Below are 19,007 nucleotides of genomic sequence, written 5' to 3' on the forward strand. Positions count from 1 at the left end.
TTTTGGGCACATCTTGGGAAGAAAAATGAGTTGGTGCCAATATTTTGGCTTCATCCAATGCTGGTAAATCTCAAGATCATCTCTCATCCTGTGGGCATAGGCAGGCTATGCAGTCATATCCATTTAATGTTAGAAGATATCTATGCATGAAAAGAAATAGACCTCAGGATGGTAATGATTGGTCCTATCTTCTTTATGGGTCCCACAAGTATCAACAGAAATGCGCACTTTGTTAGAACTGGTGGAAAACAGGGCTTCAGAGGATGGTCTCAAACAGTGTCCCCTGGGAGCTTGCCTTACCAAACAACAACATCTCCTTCAGTTCAAAGAAAGTCAAAGTATTTTCAAAATTTGGTATGTAAGTAACAGTTGCAGTTGCTGCAGAGATATTGAGCAATTGTGGCTGAGTGTGGGAAGTAGCCTGTGAAATCAGGAGAGGTGGGGAAAAGTCCCAATGTACAATTTCTCGCTTGAGTGTGGGTTCCACATTTTGTGAAGGCCTGAGACCCTGACTGTAATTTCACCTTTCTGACAGTTTGACTTCTATTTCCATTTGCCAGCCACTGTCATTATTTTATGCCTCCATCACTCATCTGTTTGCCATAGCAATTTCTGCTAACTCTATCCCAGCTTATGTGTTTTAATTACTAATGGCTTCAGGTGGCAGGACTTGACCTTCCTTCCTTAACGTTTCCTCAGTGTTCCTCTGTTGCTGGGTATGGAAAGCAGGAATTTTTTTCTGCCCAGAATGAGGCTGTAGTTACCTGAAGGCTGAAAAAAAGGAACATTGTATTTCAAGTCAGTAGCACATAGCAGTGAAGAACCTAAGTGGTGCTTTTCACTTAGCCTGTTTTTCTACAATCCCTTTTTTTTTTTTTTTTTTTTTTTACCAGGAGCAAACAAGTGACTATTCCAATAATTAAAAGGAATATACCTGGAGAATAAGCTGCATAATGAGTGCCCCAGATGTTGAACTTCAGCTCTCTGATTGTACTTTTGTTCTCCACAGATCAAAAATGCAGAAGCCAAAATCCACTTTAGAGCTGCTGCTTTCAGATGGTAGCATGAACTCTGGTATCAGCACCAGTTAAAGAATATATTATTATTATTATTATTATTATTATTATTATTATTATTATTATTATTATTATTATTATTATTATATTAATTATTCTTTTCCAGTGCATACCTCAAAGTGACACTTAACAGGAAGACGTCTAGGGAAGAAATAAATACTGAAATGTGATAGCATGCATTTTATATGATTTACCCATGGTCAGAAGTGAAAGCAGTGACCTGATAAGTGTTTCTAGTTTTAATATACCTGAAGATAGGAGAGATTTACTCCCACTATGGAGCTATATATGGCTGGTTTTGGTCATATGGAAATATGTAGCTTCTATGCCCAGGGGTGATGGGACAAAACCTAGGGTAGCTGTACTCCTCTATGAATGAGTAAACTGGCTGTATTTCTCTCTTATTCAGAGGATATTCATCTTGCTTTTTAATCTTAGAATATAAGCATGGCTGAATCTCAGAGAAAAGACTTGAAAAAAACCCAGTAAATTTCTTTTTCTTGTTATACTGCTTTGGACACCCTTTTATGAATAAAATGGCACGGCCAAGCATGAAGTAACAAAGGAATTGTAAGCAGTGGCCAGCATGTGGGAAGTCAAAACTATCTACAGCTGAAAACGTTCTTATTAGAAATGAAGGGCAAACAGGAATATAATTTATTATTGCCTCTCTATGTGGCTTCAGAGATCACATAATCCAAAGTAAAAAAAGGCATGCATATGTTCCCTAAGATATTCTTCACCATAGAGGGGCTATATATCAAAACCTTATTTCCTGGTAATGAATTTTAAATAAGTGCCCAGGGCATCAGGTCACTGATGTTTCCACTTTGCAAACTGGGTGGGCTATGAAAGCCCCTAGAGCCCTTCAAAGGCGCCTTAAAAAAAGATCCCTAGCTTTAACTGACCAAACTTTTCAAGAAAAATACCTGAAACAATTAGGAGAATGAAAACCAGGAGGTCAGATTACTTGGCCCATGGCTGAGGATTTACATAAATAGGCCTAACCTTTGACTTGAAAATAAAAGGTAAGTACAGAGCCCTGACAGAACAGCAGGTCACTGGTATTTACTCTGTAAAGTACTGCCTGTGATGCTATGACAAAAATGCTAGGAATTCCACTGATCACCGTGTGCTGATAGGGCTCAAAGGTATGCAGGCAGCTAACAGAAACCCAGCCTACCTGACTGATCGAAACTGCATTACTCCCACGCATTTATAACCCACAATCTGTGAGCGTGGGAAAGCGTGCAAGGCCTCAGACTAATTCCTCAGGAAAAAAAAGGAGAAAGTTACTGTCCTTAAAATTTTTTTTTTTTTTTAATGGTCGTTTGGGCAACAAATAATAAAATTAACAAAAATTCTCTGAGTGAACATCTTGAGACATTTCACAGTGTATGCTGCAGTTCAAGTGATTCCAGAGCTGGTGTTGCCCATGCAGGCTGAGATTGATACCACATTCAGCATCTTGGGACTTTGTCAAAGATGAGCTGTGCTTCAAGTGCTGAACTGGTAACCAGCTGTAGGAAGCCAGTGCTTGGTTCAGTTTTTAACTGAGGAAACTCTAGACAGCAAACCTGCAGGAGAAATGCCATGCTGTGTGTTTGTGCTACATTTTGTCAAGCAATGGCTGTGTGCTCCCAGGTGAGAAAAGGTGAGCAAAACAATTTTTTTTTTGTTTTTGTTTTTAGTTCCAGTACAATAGCAAAGATACATTAGATATTTTTTTCTTTTCTACATGGACAATGGACAGCAAAGAAAGGAGGACCCCTGTGAAAGTGGAAACAATAAGGGCAGAGTTTTTATGTTCGTGTTTTATAGAGAGAGATTTGGTTTCCTGTTCCAGTTTGAGACACAAGCATACACCAAGTATCCTGCAGGCTGTTTCAAACTTGTTTTGCTAATTAATCAAAAGTGATCCATTACAGAAAACCTGCAGGAATGTCAGAGATGGATGCTTCTGCTCTACTGTTTTTGACTTGCTTGTTGCAACAGAGGGGGAAGCTGTTAGTGCCTGTCTAGTAAATTATTGAAGGATGGTGTAAGAGAGCCTGCCGCCTTCCTCTTGAAGGGCCAGGGAGCCTGGGGCTAGCCAGTCACATGCTGCTTTCCCTGGCTGCTATACCACTGTGGTGTTTTGGAGGGAGGTGGAGGAACACCCCACAGCTGGGTATTGATCAGAAAAGACAGGCTGGCCCCATGCCCTGGGCACTGCCTGGCCAAGACCCACGATTGGAAAGCTGGGCAGGGAGTGCTGAAGCAGAAGGAGAGAGTGGCCACCTGAGGATGGCCAAGCAGGGTGTCCCAGCACCCATGTCTGACCAGCATGGCCAGGGTACCACTGGACACAACTTCCTTTCCTCTCCAAACAACAGGCATGAACTCAAAGGGAAGTTAAACCCCTCTGAGGGACATTCAGTCTGGAGGGTGTTTGTGGTGACTACAGCCTCTTTGGTGTTAGTCCTGTTGCCTCCCCTCACCAGCCTCAAATGCCTCCTCCAGTGGACCCCACTGGCCCTGGTCTTCCTGGACAGAGCAGTAGCCAAATGGCCCTTCTTCTGAGTCAATTCTGTGACCCCCTCATGCTAAGAAGGCTGCACTGCTTTGGTGTCCGTGCGTAGGCGTGCTGTGCTGGCACTGTGTCACTGTGTCACTGGTGCACTAGGCTTGTAGGCCACAGGGCAGAGGTGTCACCTATCCACTCCCTGTACTGTGCTGCCACGTGCTCAATCTCATGCATGCTGAGCTGTGTTCCCTGCCCTGCTCTCATCATCTGCTTCTGTTTGGCAGGCAGGCTGTTAAGGGCAGCATCCTCTGTGGAGTGCTATTCCTGCACAGTCACTCACAGACTGCTCTTGAGTGCTCTCAGATTAGATTTTAGGCAGTGAGATAGATTTTGTGGAATGCTGAACTTTGTACCCTTACCAGTGGTAAGGGTACTCTTCTTCTGATTCTCTTTTTACTAAAATGTCCAGTTTGTAAATCCTCTTATCCATTTTGCCATCCAAAACATGTTCTGGCTTCCTGTGAAATGCCTAAGGGCAGTATTGAATTCATCTTTATGTGATCTCTGATGGTAGGTGGCTTTTTCTTAATGGTGCTTGTGCCATTCCATTCTTGCAAAACCACAGGAAAATATTCAGTATGACAGGACTTTCAAACATTGTGCTGCCATTTGCTTTCTTCAGATAATTATTTGTTTTTTTCAGGATCACTGTTAAATGTGACATTCACCCTGACATTCCCTAGAGGCTGTTCCGTTCATGCACACAAAACTTTTCCTTCAATCTCTGCACCTAATGGAGCAATTCACCCTTCCAGCCCCTTTTAGCTTCTGCTTTGGAGGTAGAACCAAACTTTCACTCCCTACAAGAATTCAATGGAATTTGTTTGGGGAGACTGTTGGGGTTGAACCCTGATCCCAAAACCTCATCATCAGCCCCTTCAGTCTGCACCAATGTTGTTTTGCCCCTGACCAATAAGTGCCTCTCTCAGCAGATAAAAGCAAGAATTTCATAAAATTTTCACCCCAGGGAGACATTTTCTCCCCCAGCTCTGTATTGGTTGAATATGTTATTTATTCCTCCACTCCTCCGCTTGCTGTGCTGCCTAATTAAGGTAAGACACTGGCCCTGTAAAACCCAGATCAGCCCAGCTTGCCTTCTTTTGCCTATAGATTTTCCCTCAGACCTAACAAGACCACAATGTAGACCAGAGATCTGGGTACCTACGTTCAACTGGAGATTAAGATGTCCCTTTTTTTGTTTAAGTTGGTTGTCTGTTCCACTTCAGGCACAGTGCTGTCCCCAGCTCTGTCAGAGGACTCCCTCGAGTGGTATCTCCTGGGTTGCTGAGCACAGGCTCCCCACACATTTGTAAACTCCTCCAGTGCCCTCGTGTAGCTCAGGCTCGTTAGGTTGCTTCCCACTGCACAGAAGAGCTATTTCATATATTCACTCATAGCTGGAAAGCATAAACATTCAGAAGCAAAACATTACTCAAAGTCATAAGGATGGAAGGCTGCAGTTGTAAAATCTTGTGTGGAGAAGCCCATTTTCTCTTGTGAAGAGCTCTCAGGCACCATATCAAGCTTGTGATTTGCTAGAGGAGGCATCAGCTGAAACAGCGGCAGCCAAAAGGCATTGATTCCTTTCATTTATTTTTAACTTTCCCATTGAAATGCCTGAGGGAAAAAAAAAAAAAAGGGAAATCACTCCCTTGGAGAACCCTTCATCTCTGGGAAAGATACCTGCTGCAATCTAGAAACAAGCTTGTTCAGGGAACAGCCAGGCCAAGCATTGCCCAGGGGGCTGCAGTTTGTTCCTTCCTGATCTATTTATTTTAACTGTGAGCACAGCCACTTCTTTCAAAGGCTGTTGCTGTGGTTTTGGTTTTTGGTTTGGGGTGGTTTTTTTTTTTTGGTTTTTTTTTTTTTTTTGGCAGGGGGGGTTGGTTGTTTTTTTTTTGGTTTTTTTTTTTTTTTTTTTTTTTGTGGAGAGCTGAGCAGTCTCCAGTCATGGGGGTGGAACACAGCAAGAGCAGGGAGACCCTGAGCCTGGGCAGCCTGGGCTGCGTCAGCCAGCCGGTCACAAGGATGCCTGTCATGTGCTGCCGCTCCTCACACAAAGATCCCTTTCTTTCCATGCCTGGTGGGTTCTCCATCAATGAGAGGACCTTGTCCTACAAACAGAAATCAAACGTCTGTAATTGCAGTGTCACTGATAAAACATTACTTCTTTACCAATTTGTGTGAGCACTTTGACCTCCTGCCTCAGTGCAGCAGACTTGAAGATTCTTTTTTGTCTCTGGCTTTTTTGAAGGCTGTGCTGGAAATACTGCAGGAAGGTTTATTTGGGGAGTATTTTTGATCCATCTCAAGCAAAAAGCTAAGCTCGTGCACTTCAGTCAAAATTGCGCTGAATTGTCTGGAGTGATTGCTAGCTCTAAAAAAAAAAAGGTTCTCAGGTTATGGTTTATTTTTGCTTAAATTTAGAACTGCTTTTGCATGAATAACTAGTATTATGTATTTCCAACAAAAATGAGAACAAAATTTCTGCTCCACACGGCTTCCATTCCTAAAAAAAGTGAAAAACTTAAGAAGGTTGAAAAGAAAAAAAAATTCAGTGCTGAATAGCATGGCTGAGCAGCTGTCTTATTTTTTTCTTCCCTAAATTGGATTATTGCTATAACTGTTCTTTCTAAGTTAAGATCTCACTGGGGGAAGGAAGAAAGTTTCTAGGTTTCCCAGCAGGAAAGTCTTTAACAAGAAGTTAATGTAGGATAATGAAGGGGTCAGGAAAATCGTAAGCAGGAAGGGATTGTCCAGGAGGCTGTGCAGAGAGGAGAGGAGTGCAAATAAAGATACTAAAGAGGAGGGGAAAAGTGCAGCAACTCTTTTGAATTTTTACCAAGCTTTTCATGCCACCGCACATCACCCTGGGCACAGCAATCAGCAGCACCCGTGGTCAGTGTCCCAAGTTGTCACAGAGAAGAGAAATTTCTTGTTTGTTCATGTGTTCTTCTTTAAAGGGAAATACCTTAAAAGTGACAGGATTTAAAGTCTAGAAGATGCATAGGAAGACAATGCTGTTTAAACACAAAGATGAACTAAAAATGGAGAGAAGCAGATATTTTTGGGATTTTGAGATTATGCTTGAAATTTGGATTTTGAGATTATACTTGAAGTTTCTAACATTTAACTCCAACAACAGGGAAATAGAACAAATTAACTGGGTTAGCAGACCACTTAGATTTGTTGTTGTTTTTCAGTCAATAGGTCACTTCCCTGGGTTAAGGATTGTGCTCTGCCAAGCAGCAGGATTTTCTAGCTGGTTCTGTATTGATGAGAAAATAACTCTCGGATTCTATGATGCCATAGGTCATCAATAAAATAAAAAATGATTATGTTCTTCAATACTGCAAAATTTCAGCCTTTAATAGTCTTAGGGTATTATGTTGTTTTTCAAATATACTAGAAATTTTTCAAATATATTTGAAACCCATCTCAGCCAATTTTTTTTTTTTTGCAACCAGTTTTATAAACATTATCTTCTGAATTCCCCTTGAGCTGCTGTGTACTAACTGTGCCGATATCTAATTTGGATTTATTAACTAGAGTAGGATTTTGCCAGTTAGGTCCCTTTAGGGTCAGGCTTGGACACTCAGAGGTGTTATGGCCATGGAGACTATTACATTATGCAGATGTAAGTACCTCTCTGGTTTGTATAGTTGTGTTTGCATTGATACCCCTAACATTGAAATAACTTGCCAGCTTTAAACACTGCGTACGATGGATGAGAGACAGCATGAGTAGCACTGAGTTCTATGAACAGATCTGTTGCTGAACACCATTATTAGCAACAGAAAAAATGCTATCTCATCTACCAATTTCAGGAGATTTTATTGTTCCCTGATAAGATAAGAAGATTCCACATTCCTTATTTCAGATAGAAGTGGTTTTTATCTGTGAAATGTCCTCACTTCTCAAAAACAGATGTCACAGGCTAAAATACTTAAATACTGAGGAAAATGACAGCTCTCCCCTTTCCTTTTGCCCTCAACAAAAATGAAGTCATGGCTAGCTACTGGCATTTTTTTAGGAATTATGCCTGCTCAGTTATTTTTTTAATATTGCTGCAACTCTTTTTGCCTGATTCTGGCATAAATGAGGCTTATGCAATCCTGCTGCATGCGCTTGTATCTTCGTCACTTCCACACCCCCGAATTCTTTTGAACCTATTGACAAATTTCAACCCATTGATCTCTCAAAGAAAATCAAGCTCCTACAAGCTTTGTGAAAATAACCTGCTCACAGAGAGGTTGGATGCAGTGCGAACAGGCACCATTTCAGACAGAGGAAAACCCACTTTTAGGAAAAGTGTTTATTTATAGACAGCTGTCCATGGGGAGCATTTCAGGGAAAGCTTTTTCCTTCTTTGAACTGAAGTCAATTGAGTTTGAGGCTCTGGTCTTTCAGCAGCCAGGCTTCAATGTACTGATCTCCACAGCATGTGTGGATACTGATTTGTAGTAATGATTTACCACCTTAACTGCATTTAAAGCAAATTATTTCAAAACCCACTTAATTTTCCATTACCTTTCCTTTTTCTTCCCTTCCTTTTTGTTTAGAACCAAAAACTGCCCAATAGCCTGTCTCTTAAGACCAAGACATTATGCCCATCACCCTAGAAGTCAACCCTTGACCTTTAACACTGTCACTTTTCTCTGTGGATTCTCTGAGGTTAAAGTTACAGAATTGCTGAAACAGATAACAGAGTGCAGAAGGCTGAAAAGTGACTGGGACGAACCTTCAGGGACAAAGTTAATCTGTTGGAGCATTTCCTGTGTGTACTTTGAAACCTCTCAATTTAACTTGATCAAAGCATGAGCCGACACGTTTCAGCTCCCTACTGAACAAACAAATTTGCTGCTTATCGTTGTTGCCACCTCAGCCTTTAATTTACTTTACTTAGTAAGCCAGTACATGTTAAATGAACAACCTGGTTACTACAAATGCTGGGTGCTGGTCTCCAAAAAGCTGCAGTTTCCCTGACATTATTTAGCTCAGCACATCACAGACCCTGTTTTTCACCACAATCTCAATGTAACAGGAAGTTTAAGCCATGCACAGCCAGAGGCCTCTTAGGGACCACTAGATCCATCAGCATCCATTGGCTTATATTTCAATATCTTGGGATTCTACCTTTCTTTTTCATTAATTCCCACAGGGCATATGTGAACTGAGAAAATAAATAGTGGTACTTTCAAAATACATTGGTTAACTCGTATTAACACCTTTCAAATCACGTATGGATTAACAGTTCCTTTAAACATCACTTTTTAAAATCAAAAGCAGTAACTAATACTTTTTAAAATGTTCTGCTAGTTGGTATTTTTTTCCCAAAAAATATCTTTAGTCAAGTTAATAATAACAATAGTAAAGACTAGTGTGAGGTGTTGCATGAAGGGGGCATGGCCAGACATGATAATGAGCTAAAGTGGCTGTTTTCTGGTTTTAAACCAAAACAACTTGGCAAGTGTTTTAAAACCAAGTCTAAAGTATATTCATTGTTTTCCACTTATTTAAATCCACTGGCGTATATTTTCTAGCATATTTGCCTTCCCTTATTCTCAGAGAAATTGAGTCCAATGATTTGATTCCTGTGTCAACTGTTCTTCATTGCTTCTCTGTGGCTGCAGAATCCCTGAACTAGGAAATTACTCCTGTCCCTTCAGGGTATAGGTTTCTGAGTCCATCATGCAAATATTGAAATATCCTGGGCTAGAGGAAACAATCAGTCAATAAACCAGCCTCTTAAACCAACCTTCCTCCCAGAGCAATGCTAGAAGGGAATTTTGCTTGATATAGGTAGGTACAGATATATCTGTAGCTACTCTTCATCCAAAACATGGTTGCCTTTGGCAGCTCCTTTCCTTCTTTCAAGTAAAACTGACTTAAAATATTCTGCAAGCTCAGATATTAAACATAATCAGTTTTTATTCTACTTCTGCGTTCATCACTCATTGAAAATGCAAAATACTTAGACAATGTAAGTAATGATGGAAAATTTCTCAAAGAGTGCAGTGCAGTGACACGTGTCCTCTTGGAATTAATGGGACATGTGTGATGGTCTCCTGAACAATTCCCTCAGTGTCATTCAGAGACTTGTGAGCATCTCTGTAGGAAATGACAGGGCAGCCAGCCACATGGCAGTGTCTGCTGACACAGATCAGCCTCCGCAAGCAATTCAATAATAAGTGTATCATGTCTTTCCCCATAATAATCCCAGACTAGTTGAGTTTAGGGGTTTGTGAAGCTTGCAGGTGATCTTTTGGTTTTGCTGCCATGTAAGACTCTTTCAATTCCACAAGATTCCTTCCCAATGTGGACTTGCACTGATTACTCTCTTTCTCCATGTTATTAACATGTTATCAACATGTTGCTTAACAAGTCAAGCAACTTATTTTTCCACCTAAATGAAAACTGTGCCAGACATAGAAAACTCCTTGCCTAGAAGAGGAGTTATCACAAATAAATGACCTGCATTTTGGGTTTAGCTTTAATGAGTTAACTGCAAATATTGCAAGATAATGCAAGATTTATCATTTTGCCAACCTGGTTTCAAATTTGTCTAAGGAAATCTAATTGTAACTAGTTGCCATTTTCAAGAACAAATTTAGGCAGCAGAGTTGGCTGTGTAATGTTTCCATGCTTCTCTGGCATGAAGCAGAACTCTAAAAGTATTCTCCAAATAGGGAAAAGAGCAAGTTTGTTCTGGACTAGGTGGTCGCCTGGTGCTTCTTTTTCACATTGGGGTTATTGGAGAAACAGATTTAAACCCTTCATTGGCTTGATCTGGGTTTCTCACACCAGGAGGGATTCCCCTGACACCACTCCATCAGCTGCCCTGTGATGGGTCTCCTTAAATGGGTCTGGCCATATAAGTTGCTTGTGCTTCTCCAAGAGATGTTGTTTGTGTGGGTTTGAGCACTGCTCTAGGATGAGGGACACTCAGATGCTTGCTCCTGAGCCAAGTATTTTTTATTTGTAAAAAGTGGAAACTTCTGCAGTGGGTGGGATTGGAGAAGATGCTTTTTCCTTTCTATCAAATGACACTGGTGAGAGCACTTAATCCTGAAATTGAAATCCCTATATCAGCTCCAGCAGCCTTGACACATATTGTCTCCTAGACTGACATAAGCTGGTTTTTATACCAAAAATTTTGTTTTAACATCTGTATTTCCATAAGATTCTCTATTTTTTTAGCAAGTCCACATTTTGTTTAAAAAAAAAAAAAAAAAAAAAAAAAAAAAAAAAAAAGGTGTTTTATAGAAATTTTGATAGCAGCTCTAGAGAATAGGAGGTCAAAGGACCGGTTCCTTGGGCTGCTCTGTGGACCCTTGCACTCCTTGCACTCAGTCCTCAAAAAAACTTCAATCCTTTGACTTCCCTTCTCATCCCAGCTGGTCTTGGCACAACTAATCATAGAACACTGTTGTTTCATAGTGCAACAGAACACCAGAGCTGATGCCTGGAACATGCTGCTAAGGGCTGCAAATGCCCTTGCAGGTATTCCTGTCTGTGCTGAAGCAGCCAAACAAGTCAGGGCCCCTAAATAAGCAGGGCTGCATGGAGGCCAGCCCAGAGGTGACCTGTCCCATGTGTGGAGCCCTTACACAGCTAGTAATGGTTTTTAAAAGTAGAATGGGAACAAAATATTTAAAATCCCTTACAAAGGAGTCACCATCAGCTGCTGCTCAGCTGTACTGGAGGCCCTGTCTCAATGGAAGTCTGGCTGAATGGTTGGGAAATAAATTCCACACACCCCTGGTTACTAAAGGAATAGGAGCCAGGATTTGTCAGCCTTACATGCTCCTTGGTCCTTCTCTTCTGGATGAATATTAGTTATACTTTTCTAGGCGGTTTTGTGGGTGGATAGAAACAAAGGAGAAAATTGACAGGAGAAAAAAAAAAATCTCTATTTCTGTGGCAAGGCCTGTGTCTTCTCAGGGTGGTGGCCTCATTGTGTGTACTGCTTCTTTTTTCCTCTACAGACAGCCAGTGTTCCACACATCTGCAATTTTCCAACCATGAGTTATTTTAAATTCAGACACCAATTTTAGCCTTCAAAAATTAATCTTTGCAAAGCATCTATGTCAGGAAAACTGCTGTCCATTAGTAGGAAATTATCCAGAAAAAGGAAGACAATTTGCTTATTTATGTAAGAAACTGCTGTACAACTAAATAAAGATATAGGTCAGTAAAATAAGTTCTTTGATCTATTGCCACAAGAAATCAGTGTAAATATGTTTCCTGATAAGAGTTGCTACAGCAAAATTGCATTTTACAAACTGTGTAGTGTGCTATTACTCAGGAAATGTGTTCACTTATATACATGTCTCCACTCAGCCTCATGGCTGAAAGGTTTGCTTTTTCTCTTATTTATAGTTCTTGCACATTTTTTAATAAGGTGATTAAACTCATGAAGGCATGGAAGAAAGTACAAATAGGGAAAATTGATTCTAGAGCACACACAACCACAATTGAAATAGACACCAGTTGATTGTTTTCAAACATATGTAGGTTACTGGCATTTGAGATTAAACTGCAAGGCAAATATTAAGAGGGATTAGTTTATACTGTCAACTATGACTGTTCTGGGCTTCATCTTTTTGCTAGAATAGCTGAGAGCACAACTCCATCACAGCCATAAAAAGGCTTGTTCTTCATGCAGTTTTGCCCAGTTTTAGGGGGAACAGTGCTCACTCTAGAAATTGAGCCCCTCCAGAGCTTGCTCAAGCTGCTAACTGAATGCTGGTGGTATTGGATGCTCACCAGGTCCTCACCTTAGGGCAGATTTACCCATTTACTCTGGGTTTTAGTGGGATTGCTGATATGGGAAGATGGAAATGATCATAGCACTGTTAGTGCTCCAGCCATAATTCCCTATTTACTAGGGATGCTGCCATAATAATGAAAGGTATCTAGGTAACTCCTTTCAAGGTTTGTGAACCTACCTGAGCAAAGTCTGCTGGATAGAAATTGTTCAGCCAGGCAGAACTGAGCTTATTAAACATTGTCTCAGCATGAAAATATGTATATGAGTGTACAGGTTTAAGCAAAGCCGTCTCATCAGATTTAATATAGGTGATATGAAAAGAGCATTGTTAAGAGTGTCAGGGAAGTGGTTGCAGTAGTATTTCTTTGTTTTGGAGAGCACATGGTTGAGCTACCAGAAACAGAACACTGCAGCAGGATGGGAAAAGCAGGAATGCATCTCTGCACTCAGGTTACAGAGGCTGGGATTTGACTACTTGCGGGCTGCTATAAAGTCCCATTTTGCCTTGGCATGGTATTCTTGACAGGATAAACAATCCCCTTCAGGCTCCTGTGGGATGTCAATCATTCTCATGGTCTACAGTAGGCAGCAGAGGAAAAAACAGTGGGTCACTCCCAAGACAGAGGATGTGGTTCTGGGTTCATGGCCAGAGTGGGAGGCTATTCCCGCATCCTGCCTTTTCACTGGAAGCCAAACGTGCTGCTCTGCACATCGTATTCTTGTCATAGAAAAACAATTTCTACAGCTGTCTTCCCTGCAACAGCTTCAGGGACAAGGCCTTCCTGGGACAGCCTGAGGGAAGCTCTTGCTTTTTCTTACAGGAGGTGCAATATGCAGTCACGTGGAGGACAGCCTGAAATCAAAATGAAACTGAAATCTGATTTGTCATTGTCTGCTGGTTTTGGAGGAGCAATGGGAGCCATCACCATCGCTTGGGATTTAAGTGAGCCTTGTGCTGTTTCATGACTTTCCTGCTCCTGACCTCTCTCCTCGAGGTATCTCCTTTCAATTTTTTGGGAACCAGTATCTTTGTGTGACTGTGAAATGGTTCAGTAATACTTGCCTTCCTTCTTAATTCACTTGGAGATTGACTGGTGGAAAGCATTTGGTGGAACAGTCTAAGTTCCTGATGGCATAGCAATTCAGACTGTGATCAGGTTCTGCAAAGGTTGAAATGTTTTTTCTTGCTGTGATTGTAACTCCCAGAGTATGCAGAAAAACCTTCTCCTTAGAGATATATATAGGATTGTCCTTGACATAGTTGTTAGAAATTTAGCTTTATCTTTTTCTCTCTTCATATTTTTTTTACCTTTTAAAATATGTTGGAATATTGAATAAGACGGAGAAAATAAACCCATAAAAGAATGCATTAAGAATATATTATAAGCAGATACTAGGAAACAACTACATTCATGTTGCACACAGAGTCTCAATTTGGCTGCTTTGGGACAGTACAGTCTCTAATTACATGAACAAATATAATTTTTGAAGTCATATAATATAAAAATATTGACTATATAAAACCTTAGACAAACATGAAAGTCCCACCAGTTATGTTACTCTTCCTCTGCTCTGTTGCCCTTGTGGGTATGACACTCATTTTCTACAACAGTTCACTGAGAGTACGGAGGGATTGCAAGTGTGTTCAAATGTTCCTGACTCCAGTGCTTTCCTAAACTGGGATAGATGTATTAAAATTTTGAAAGGCTTTCCTCACTCAAGCTCACGAAGATTGCTAGCAGGGGCCATAGCTGGAGAGCAGAGAACCTTGGCTGGGGGAAGGATGTCCCATCACTATATATTAGAAGAGCAGGGCTTATCTTTTTCAGATTTCTAAAGAGAATTGTAAAGAGAAGTCTGGAGGGATTTTTGAAGATATGTAAAAGGATGTAAATGAGGATATGAAAAAGTGGAATAGTCTGACCCAGACAGAAAATTGTTATTCCAGTATGTGTGAGGGCATCTAACTTGAGTCATCTTACTTAGGGATGAGAAAGTTAGACTCTGGATGCTAAAAGACAAGAGTATTGATAAGATACCTGAAAAGCGTGAAAAGAAATTAGGTGGCTCCTTCAGATATGCATCAGGCTTTTCCTCAATCTCTTCCCCAGCAGTATTATATGGAGAAATGCTTCCTTCTGTACAAGAACTTTTCTAGTGGTTAAAGACATTAATGAAGTCTGAGACAGACCTTTAAGTCCTGTTTCTTGACTGCTCCTAATAGACTGCAGGAACTCAATCACACAGTTTTACATCCCTGAACTTCATCTTATTTCTCTGGAAGACAGCCTTCTGCTTTCAGTGTTAAGTACCTCACACAGACTTGTGAGGACAGACTTTATGTAAAGCCAGCAAAGATTTGCTGGGGGAAAAAAAGTGTAGTGCAATCATAACATCTTAGAGTTATTATCTTTTGCCATTAAAAGAATTGTACTTTGGCATGTGAGAAAGGGAAGAAGGAAAGATCTGCTGCTCATTAGCAGCTTCCTTAGGCTCTGAGCTTCCAGAAGTGTGAGCACAGCTGCAGAGAAGTGTGAGCACAGCTGCAGTCCCACAGCAGCCTCAGCTGATGGAGCAGCTGCCTCTGCAGTGCAGTGCCATCATCTGCCCCTCTCCTTCAGCCCCACTCTATTCCCTCCATCCCCTGCACTGGCCCAGATGTTCTCTGCTCCTTTAAGGAGCCATTTTAAGGTGTTAATGTGGAAGAAAGCTATCTGTGACCTTTTGTTTGTGGAGATAAGGAAGGCTCTGAAGTGTGGCAGGACACTCAAGGTGCCCCAAGGTGCTGCAGGAGAGGGGGAGAGTGGTGGGACAGGACAGCAGAAGTGGCTGTGGTGGACAGAAGACACCGCAAATGAGGCTGCCAAGGAGCCACAGCCTTTCCCTTCAAGCCAGAGCTTCCTGGTGTGATGGAAGCTCCTGCTGAGACTGCCTAGCTTCCCTAGAACCCCACAAACACCATTGTTGCCCTGACTGTGGGGGAAGTGCAAGAATGAAGAGGAGAAAGGAGAGGAGTGAGGATGCTGTAACATGGGACTACAATCAATAATTACTTTAAGAGAGACAAATAGGAGTCTGAAAGTACCATGGCGAAAATGCTGTTTCATGGCTCTGCAAAGCTGACCAGACTGGGGTTATTAAGAGAAGTTTATCTAATAGTCTGGATATACCATTTTCCCACAGTAGAAAGTGCTGGATTTGCTCACCTCTTAAACTCTGCAAGGAGTTGTGGTCCTTCCTCCCTCCCTTAGAAGGGATGAAGTTGAATTAATAAAGGTTGCGAGAAGGACAAGGATGAGTGAAGGTACAGGGCATCTTACCCTTTTCTAAGGGGAGAGGCAAAACAGAATATTCACCCTGGTGTCTGGAAAAGAGACCTGGCAAGGACAGTGAGGGGTTCTTGGTTTTCGGTCCTTCATGGGATCATCAGTGATGTGGTTGATGGGTAAGAAGAAACTGAAGAATGAGGTGTTTCGCTATTACTTGCCAAAAAGGGGGGTGAACACCCTGACAAGTTACAAAGACAGGATGATTTAAGTTGAAAGGAATCCCTGGATATAATCTGGTTGAAACTAAGCACTGCCACCTTAGCTCAGGATTTGTCTTCTTTGGTTTTGAATGTAGGATGCAGATCCTACAGCCTCTCTGGGCAACCTCTTCTAGTGTTACCTGACTGAAGATCTGAAGCAAATTAAGAAAGTGGATAAAATGCATAAACCAGATCATTTAGTATGTTTTACTCATGGGATGCTGTGGAGTGAAAGTCTGAATTGCTTCATAAAATGACCAAAACACAACATGAAAAACACTTCCTGAGCTACTAAAACTGTGAGCACAACATCTGACTCGAGGCAGCAGGTTGAGGAATCAGCATGAGTCCCACCACAACTATTTGTCCTCCTCTGCCCTGAGACACCTACTATTGACCACTGTCAAAAGTCAAGTATTTGTTTTGAAGGGCCTCTGCTCCACCCAGCATGATGGTCTTTGGTCTGATCAGTGACCCAAACCTGCCAACACATCAAGCAGGTGAAAATGCTACTCTTAATGCTGCCTTCAGTTTTCACAGGACAGCTGCCCAGGCAGGTTCGGACCAATTTCCATCAAGTATTAAAATTTGGTTTCATAACATGTATTTTTCTGTCAAACTTTGTGAATAAAACAGTGCAGGAAGATGTCGTGACTAACGCGAAGCTTTTTATTCAGGCAGCAGATGAAGTGGGTTAGTTTTAGAAAGGAGTAGGAGTCAGAAGAACATTCAGCTTAAGCAGACAGACCAACCCTGGTTAAACTGAAGGGAAAAGCAGTGACACTAGGACCTGTATATCTGATGTGAAAGACTAGGAATACAATACTGGATTTATTGTTCGGGTTATACATTATCCCAGAAAACTGTGGTTTTATAGTGGTGACATCTGACCGCTTGCTATCAAGAGATAACTTGAAAGTGCTGCATGATAGGAAAGCTGTTCTTTTCTTGTTGCAGTTATTTTTATTGACAAGCTTTCAGACACCAAGAAAGAGTCCACTGGTACTCAGCAGCAAAATACTGTTCACAACCAGCCAGAGGAAGATTGGAGGCACGAACAACAAAGTAAATGAATTCCCTGCTGCCTCTCTGCACACATAGCTGCTTGTTCAGCCTTCAAAAACAAGTAAATAAAACTCACAGATGTTTGGATTCAGAGATAAGATGATTCCTCAGTGCAGGAATGTTTTCCATTTGTTGGATGCATTGTGCAGCATCTTGCAGGAGAGATGCTTCTTTCTGCAGCAGAGCCCCTCACTCTCACATCAGACCCAGACCCCTCCTTTCCCACTCACAGGAGTTGATAATCTCGTTGTTGCAGAAACATTAATTGATTGCTTGGGGGGGAAATACATTGAGAAGGAATGCAATACTTTATTTTTAGGTTAGTTGTTGCTTTTCCTCCTGTAAATTGCCTTTGCTTCTGGTGGTTGATTGTTAAGGAGAGCAATGCTGTGATCACAGGCAAAGGCTTTCTGGTGTCTCTGTCTTCTTGCTCTAATTTCTGCTGTTTCCCTGCTGAGCTCAGCTGCAAAGGGAAGTTCTGCACCAGCTGTGGTAGTGTCCAGAGCTCAGGATGGCACAAACTAGGCACAAGGGCCCAGCAGGCAGGTCCCAGGCAGGGGACGAGCCAAGGAACCTGTGACAGGCGCAGTGCCTGGATCTGCAGCTCCAGTTCCAGAGGCTTAGTGTTGCCAGGAGTGTCATGGCCAAGACATGGTGGATGGGCAGGTGGAGTGAGCTCAGCCAGGTGTCATCACGGACACCAGCTACACCAGATCACCCAGTATCTGAGTCTATGAGCAAAAAGATACCCTCATTTCCCCTCCACATGCACTTACAGGAAAGGAGGAAGCCTAATCTGTGTCCAGTGGGGCTCCACCTTAGATGAGCAGCTCTGGAGCCAGGACTTGTCCTGGATGGCGAAGGAAGAGCAAGCTGGATGCCCAAGTCTGCACATTGCAAAGATGGGGAGACAATGAACATGCACATTATTTTGTTTTTGCAGCTTGTATCTTACCCAAGCCTTTATTTTTAGGGATCTCAGTTAGAGCAAGAGAAATAGCAAAGCTTTTAGTAAGATCAGTTTCTCTAATGACTCACCAAGTGCTACAAAGTCAAAACAGGTTGCTTGTGCTTGAAAGGTATAAAACATGTCATTTTTATGGTTACTCTATAAAACACTGCATATATGCATGCAAGGGAACATTTTAAAATTTCATCGAGCTTTTCTCTTGTGCAGCTAGAGGCTCCTTTCTCCTGTTCTTTTATTCGTGTGTCATGATTTGTATTAAGCATTATTGCTCTAGCAATTAAGCAAATTTCCTCACTGCACTCTGCCAGTCAGAGTGTTGCTCCTTTATGCTCCCAAAAGAAAGGAGGAATTAAGTTGATGTACCAGTGTCCCAAAACAGATCCTTTTGCAGTCCACTGGAGTATTTTCATTGGTGTTAGAAGGGGCATCAAGTTCTGTGAGCACTGGGGAATGAGTAATACCTGCATCTGACCTCTAATAAAGACCTGCAAGTCCATCAAATGTCTGTTACATAATGCTATTTTCAACAACATTAATACACCTACATTTCTTTAATGTCTTTCATTCCAAATGAAATTTCACCACCATAGTGGAAAATGTGCCTTTACTGTTGTAATTACACAAGATTTGACAAGAAAAATATCCCTTTCAGCAAAGTCTGACAGAAAAACAAAATTCCAAGGAAATAAAATATTGTGTAATGCAATTAGAGATTTTTGCAAAAAACTTTTGAGGGAAATACTCTGATTTCTTTAGAAGAAATGACAGCCATTTTAGAATTTTCCATTAGTTTCTTAATCTTTCCTCCCTTTTTAAAGTTTTAAAAAATTTGATTTCATGGAACAGGAAGCATACAGAATTACCCAAGCCCCTAGAGGATATAGAAGAATATAAATAGTAGCATGTGATATTTCCTTGAGTGGAGAATAATTCTTGTACATCATATTCCTTTTGCAAGTTAGGGGACACCTCTGCTACAGCACCTGATTATTGCTGACGTGGCTGATCTACACCAAAGTCCCACTTCC

The 19,007-nt window shown here is 41.4% G+C and overlaps 1 long non-coding RNA gene across 1 annotated transcript in view; it reads left to right on the forward strand.

Moving 5' to 3' along the window:
- Positions 1-202: 202 nt before the first annotated feature.
- The window catches only part of LOC137468210 (uncharacterized), a 67,470-nt gene continuing 48,665 nt past the window's right edge, over positions 203-19,007 (forward strand). Inside the window, exon 1 of the long non-coding RNA XR_010995798.1 lies at positions 203-358. This is a non-coding gene — a long non-coding RNA (uncharacterized lncRNA). The remainder of the gene's footprint in view (positions 359-19,007) is intronic.

The sequence above is a fragment of the Anomalospiza imberbis genome, chromosome 2 (assembly GCF_031753505.1).
Source record: "Anomalospiza imberbis isolate Cuckoo-Finch-1a 21T00152 chromosome 2, ASM3175350v1, whole genome shotgun sequence".
NCBI classification, from domain to species: Eukaryota; Metazoa; Chordata; class Aves; order Passeriformes; family Viduidae; genus Anomalospiza; species Anomalospiza imberbis.